This window comes from Durio zibethinus, chromosome 7, assembly GCF_047325235.1.
Source record: "Durio zibethinus cultivar Kanyao isolate XHJ-2024 chromosome 7, ASM4732523v1, whole genome shotgun sequence".
NCBI classification, from domain to species: domain Eukaryota; kingdom Viridiplantae; phylum Streptophyta; class Magnoliopsida; order Malvales; family Malvaceae; genus Durio; species Durio zibethinus.
The window spans coordinates 22,654,396-22,661,678 of NC_143168.1; the positions used below are offsets into that span (position 1 = coordinate 22,654,396).

The 7,283-nt window shown below is 33.0% G+C and overlaps 1 pseudogene; it reads right to left on the bottom strand.

Annotated features, from left to right (window-relative positions):
• Positions 1-1,603: 1,603 nt before the first annotated feature.
• LOC111277039 (cellulose synthase-like protein E6) lies at positions 1,604-5,669 on the bottom strand (annotated as a pseudogene).
• Positions 5,670-7,283: the final 1,614 nt, after the last annotated feature.

Consider the following 7,283-nt stretch of genomic DNA (forward strand, 5'->3'; position numbering starts at 1 on the left):
ATAACAAAAATAATAATATATAAAAAATTTTAAAAATTCAAAAAAAAATTTTTTTTACCTGAACCGGACCGGTCAACGGCGGTTCGATTGGATCGAAAAAGGTTCGGTTCAGCGGTGGTTCGGTTGGGCCGGCTAAAGTGCGGTTTCGGTCGATCCAAGGAGCGATTCGGTCCGATCTGATCAAACCGATTCAAAGCCATTGAGAAGCTAGGATAGCGGGTCGGTTGCGCGGACCCCCGGTCAGGTTCAGGTCAACGCGCGAATCCTCTTTGGCCTAAACGACGTCGTTTTGGGGGATAACTTTCTATATAAAATGAAATTTTTTTTTTCAACTATTATTCTGTTTCAGAAAAAAAATGAGGGGAGAGCTCCAGAGCTCTCGCCGTCCAGTCGTCGAGCTATCGTGCCGGTCGCGGCCCAGACCGTAGGTGGTTGTCGTCGCCGGTGATCGCCGGTGATTGAAAAATATTGAAATTCACCGCAATGCTCCTCTCAACCTCTAGAGTTCAAATTCGATGTCCTTTTCACCAAAAAAAGTCCCAACTTCCCTAGATCTGTTGGTGAAGTTTCGGTCAAATTTTTTTTTTTTGTATTCTAACTTTTTTATTTTTTCTTTTGAAACTGACTTTGTTTTTTTCTTTGTGTAGGGGCTCTTGACGCTGGGTTCCTCCCTGCGGGAAGGACTGTTTGATTTTTTTGGTTTTTTTTTTTTGTTTTTGACAAAATCTCTCCCTCATTCTCTGTGTCTCTTCTTTGGTTTGGCTAGAAGCTCTATTTATAGAGCTCCAACCGTGCATGTTTGAGGGGAAGGCATGGGGTGTAAGCACGAGCCCCATGCCTCTTTTATTATTTTTTTGGCAACATCTGGCAATGGCAGGATTAGGTGATCAGAGGGATGGGGGGTAGCCATGGTGAGAGATGAGTGTAGGGTATGGTGGCAGTGGTGCCGAGGGGAGGCACCACTGCCATCCTCGATTTTTTTTGTTTTCTGGTCTTGTTTTGTATTTTGTATTATTTTTAGTTTTTTTTTGTATTTCGTATTTTGTATTTAATATTTTTTTTTGGGGGGGACAAAATTGATGTCCACAATTAATTCTTAAAGACAAAATCAAACTCGATACCTTTATACTTGAAATTACGTTCATTCATTGTAGCCTGCAATTAACATATATGGTGACAACAAGCTAACGGAATCAAAATGACTTACTATAAATTTGGTGAAATTCATTTAAATTTACTTTATTCCAAACATAATCTCACAAATTATGCGATGCGTGTGTATTATTAAGATATGTTTTAAGATTGTTGTGGTGTTACAAAAATGAAATCTTGTGTGATTTAGCAAGTCTTTGCCAACTTTTATGTACCAAATATATATAATTCCAAAACATAACAGAAAAATCAACTAAAAGATAAGAATGATGAGAGGACAGAAGATCTAAATATATAGATACAAAAGCAGATTTAATTTTCTGTTAAATTCATTTATTCCAATGTACTCTTAACATGAAACGACCTTCTATTTCAGTTCAGAATACATATTCACAAAATTATACAAAGTAAAATAAAAGAAAATACTAATACTAAATTCTTATGGCCCTCTTGATCGATACATCATCTTTTTTGCATTCTCATAGTGGTTCAATTATACATGGCTAGTGTACAAGCCAGCAAGGCAAATATAATTGACTTGTAAGCAACCGAACTAGGCATCCTTCCATTGTCCCTTCGGAAAGAGTGCTTGGTATACAGGAAAGTTGATTGTAACCAAAAGCAAACAGAGGAAAATTTCCAACCCAAATAGATTCAAAACCTTGGAGTGATCAGCATCGAAGATGACCTTCTTGATTGCCAAAATGCTACCGAACAGATTCAACATTGCAAGTGTTGCTAAAATATCAAATATTGGTGAAGTAGCACCAAACTCTATCAGCTCTTGCTCATATCTTTCGGAGACGTCATCGTCAGCTACCTTCGCCGTGATGACAAAGGCTGATTGTGTATATTCTAATAGCTTCAAAATAGAGTCAAAAAAGGCAAAGAAGTATGAAGTTGTTCTCTTGAACATCCACATCCTTGGTCGTTACACCAACCTTGCAATGTACCTCCACACCAAAGGAATTCTCCAAGGCTATATGCACGTTGTGCGAAGACAGCATATGCAAATGGGAGCACCCAGGGACTTGATGTCTGATTGTCAAATATGGATTATAGTCAGTCGTGTGCAAATTCACAAACATCAGTGATCATTTGTTACTTTTAGGCTTCTTTGGTTGGACCTTTTGCCAACTCGATAACAAGTAGTTAGGAGCTTCATACCTCAGCAAACAATGAGATGCCTTTAAGCAGGCAAAGGCATGATGGGACAGCAACATGGTACAACGTAGCCAAGCAGTTTGCAGCCTACAAGTTGTAAGGACAGTAAGCAAGTCGAAGCCTTAGAGGAATCTATTTTTGTCCATACAACAAGGAGCAGTATCTTGATAGGAAAATTTGTAAGTGACCTTCCGACAATCTCTTATGTTGTACCAGCGTCTGCAATAATGTTGTTGGAGCAACTCCTAAGAAGCCTTCACTTTGAAGATTTAAGTAGATAGATTTCCAACCTCTACATTTGATACTCAATCCTGTAATTATATCCTTCGCAGGGTAGCCATATTTCAAACCCATCTGCAACCAAAAACTTATTACTGTGTATGTGTACATGCACATGCATGTCTGTGTTTACATGTGTGAGAAAGAGCATCACATACCTCTTTTCCCCATAGTGTATTTTGTTCGAAGGCACAGCTTGCAAGAACTTTACATGTTTCTTCTAAAACGCTTGCACTTACTTCAAACTTTCTATCATTTAGTCTCTTCCAATCAACCTTACAGTCGGCTTTGTCATATTTCTTTCCGGAAAGAGCCTCTCTCCTGTGAAAGCAGCCAGTGCCAATGTAGCATGGCCCTCCGTTTGCGTCAAGTCCTGGAAGCTCCCACTTGATTGTTGATATAGCCCAACACACAGATTGAAGTAAACAAAATCATCAGGATGTAATCTTCTTTATATTAATTTGAGTAAAACGTTTCTGCTGTGCTTAATTAGCTTTTGTATTACTCGAAAGGAATTACCATAAATATCATTTTTGGTGAGATTATTGAAATTCTGAGGACACTGTAAATAGGCAATCTCATCTCCCTTTTCTTCATCCATGGAAAAGCACAAAGAATCATTGATTGACTCTGAATTGTTTGAATACATATTGCAATCCACATTAAGAATAATTGGGCCATTACTTATCCTTGATGATACCCTGATCTATTTTCACGATATAAATCATTAAAAAACATATACAAAATATATACAATTAGCCATGTAGAGTGTTATACTTACTAGAGCATTCATGGCTCCAGCTTTGAAATGGTGGTGATATTGGGGTCTTTTCTCTCGTGCCAAGTAGACAAGAGTTGGCGGAGGGTTTCCTTCAATATCCACAGCAGTGGAGTCTCTCCCATCAATTAGGATCTGAGAAATTAATTAAAGCACCATTAACCAAGCTCAAGTACTATTGATTAATTAGGAGTTTATGAAATATATTACTTGAAGAATGGTTTGATGATCACGCTTGCTTGAAACAAGTCCCATTCACGAAACCTTTGAGCTGTTTACAAATGTCTTCTGGAATCCGGTTCAACTTTGTGGTGGTTTCAATCCTCATTTTCATCTCCTCAAATAGTTTCTGCATAATTGAGAAAGAAAAAAGATACATGTGTATATACATATATATATATATATATATATTCTCACCTTTTACATCAAAATGATGGGGCAAAATATTTATACCTCAAATGTTAAAATAAATAATTTTCAAATATTTAATTTACGTCTTATTTTGATACTTTAGAGATTAGTAATTTTCATGTTTAATCATTTCATTTTAAATTTATAATTAATTTTTAATTTAATCTATTACCATCAAAAACATTTTTTCCTCTAAAAATTGGATTATGGAATTTCTTTTCCCTATTACATCTTTAATTTAATATATAGATTAGATATAACCCAAATATACTTTTCATGCTTAACTCTTGAGTGAGGTAAAATCTAATCCGATCAACAGTGAAAGAAAATAGGAATGTCAACAGGTGTTGGGAATTTTCTTTTAATTTTTTCTTCTTTTTTTTTCACTAATTACTTTATGTAAGTCTGTTTGCAAAGAAAATTTAGTGGCATAAAAGTAATTTACTTGAAATTAATTTTTTAAAAAAATATTTTATATTTATTATTTGAAAAGTCAAAGTATATATTTTATTTAGTACAAAATTTTAAAAAATTTACTGTAATAATGAAAAAATTTTTTGCATATATATATATATATATATATAAATCAATAAGAAAAATCGGTCTACGTCAACTTACTAATGTGATATCGTATTGTGTTATAAAATTTCACTTCAGCCAATGATTCAATAAAAAAAAAATTGAAATTCCCTTCATAGACAAGGACATTCAGTTGTTTTGATGAAATTTTTCTTTAAAAAAAATCATATTCTCTTTATCATTGAACTAAAGTTAACTTCTTACATAAAAAACAGTATATTTAATATTATATATGTTTTAAGTTTTGATGTACCCAACTCTTTCCGGTAAACAAAAAGAATATAATTATTTTTTCAAACTTAAGGTCCCAATTATTTTGGACGAATTAGCATGAGACAAACACTGTTTTATATGTGCTCAATAGACTTTAATTTTCTTTTGGATGTACTCAGCCAACAGGCATTATTGTAATACTCATTGTAAAAAATATATACAGGTCCCCATTGTAAAAAATTTATTAATTACTTACCCAATTCAAACTTTTTTCTCAAATTACTAAATTCAAACTTAAACATTATTAACTAAACATGTAATTTTTTTCAATTTTCTTAAGTTTTGACTTTGACTTTATTTATATAAAAATAAAATTATAAAATTTGCATTATATATTTTTGGTACAAAACAGCAGTAATAAATATATGTTTATATATGATATATTATCAGTATATAAATTTTATACACTATTAATAAATTAAATAATAATATCTTATTAATGAAATAAGATGATACAATCTTATTAATGAGTAAATTTTTTAAAAATATTAATTTTTTATATTTATTTTAAAAATTAATATTTATTCATTAATAAAATGATATTATCTAATTTATTATAGTGTATAAAATTTATTCATTGATAATATATCAAATATAAATTCATAAATATGAAAAATAATGTATAATATTTTTTTTTTATACATAAACAAGGATGCATATTGGTTTTCTATAATCAGTAAGTAAAACTTCTAGGTCGTTCAACTTGGATGTGGCAAAGCATGAATAATTGCACGAAACGACAAATCAGAAGCGAACATCCAAGAATGCATTATTGATGTAAGAAAGTGCAAGAATTACTGTAAATTACCTTTACTGAAAGCCACTCTTTGACCTTGACAGGATCGTCATCTGGTTCAAAAGCTGTCCTAAAGTAAGCCTCGGGTGCTCTTGGTTCTACTTTGAACTCCTTGCAAAGGGGCAGCCATTTCTTTGAGAAAGTGGCAGCCTCTAACATGGCATAGAACGTTAAATCTGACCATCCGTTGTCTGAGAAATATATGCTTAATTTCTCAGGTGGATAATCATATGCCATCACTGATAACACTGTGTTAATCACCATCCTTGGTGGCTCTATTAATGGATCCGCTGTGCATACAAATATGTCTATGTCTGGTAATTCTTTCTCAAACCTATTATTCCTGATAAATTAGATCTCATATTTATATAAACAACATAATTTTATAATTTTATAGTAAGATATATGTATGAGATAACTTTGAGAGAGCCTGTTTTTGTAAGGCAAACGGTAGACACAGTTCCATCGACAAACTGTGGTGAGAAACCAATAAAAACTGAACCAAAGGTCAGAGAGAAACAGTCCAATCCAACTCCATCTCTCAACTTTTCCTCCCACTGGGAAAAACCTTATCCTATAGACACTAATGAAGCAGATACCCACCAAGATTGAAGCTGCAAACATCCTGAAAAGGATCCGTCCCTTAACTGGTTTTGTTTCGAACAGTGGAAGGTAATCATATTTTGCCATTTTCTCCCTGCAGTCTCAAGGTGCTGACTCGATGATTTCAATGAGGAAGATAGCATGCAAAAGGAAAAGGAAAAGGAAATGGAAATGGAAATGTAAAGGAACCAACTCTCAAGTCTAATTAATACCTAAGGCCATTCTTTATATTTTTTATTTGATCTAATATTTTATTTAAATGCATTGAAAATTAGTATATTGATTGTCAACCATATGAACCAATGATGTTTAGTATACGCGCTCGTAAGATTGTAAAAACTAAATATAAATATTGTCAAATGATGTATGATGTTCATGGGTTTCTCCAAACATGTGATTTTGACTAAATGTTCTTTAATCAAACTTATTAATTCTTAAAGACAATCAAATTCGATACCTTTAAACTCATTCATTATAATCCGTAATTTGTTGGCTTAAAGTAATAAACACAACAATACAAAAGTAATATATCGTAATAAACCCACAGTAATAGACAACAATTAACAATCAACAATATAGAAAAAGTAAAGTATACCAAGATTTACGCGAAAAACCCTTCAATGTAGAGAAAAAAATTACGAATAACCAAAAAAATCTCAACTATCAAATAATAGATATACAAAGTTATTCTCTAGCTAAAACTAGAGTTAATCAATAACTAGAAAAAAAATTAGAGAAATTTTACTAAACAAGTGACTCAACAAATATACCCTGAATTTGTTCCTAGATAGCTTCAAACCTAATCTTCACTGTTCAGAATATAGAACTCTAAATCATAAATCAGCTTACAAAGTTTCAGCTCAATCGGACCACAAATTGACTTCCATTCAACCAACTCTCCCTTCTCTCTTTTCTTTCTATTTTTCTGGCTTTTCTTCTTTCTCTTCTTGGTTTGCGACACCACATTCAAATAGCCCCACCTCTTTTTATTAAGTAATTAGGGCTCTGTGTAAAAAGAAGAATCAAGGCCCATGGCTTTTGATTAGTCCACACCTAACTACATGGGGCTAGACCCCATTTTCCTAACAATCTTCCTCTCCAACCCCATTAGAAGAAAGTTTATCACCATAGCAGTTTCATTTGAAATTTATCTTAGCTAAGGAACTCATTTCAACCAAGTTATTGCAAAGCTCAAGCTTTTCTTTGATAAGTGTCTTAGTCAACATATTTGTTATATTCTTATCAGTA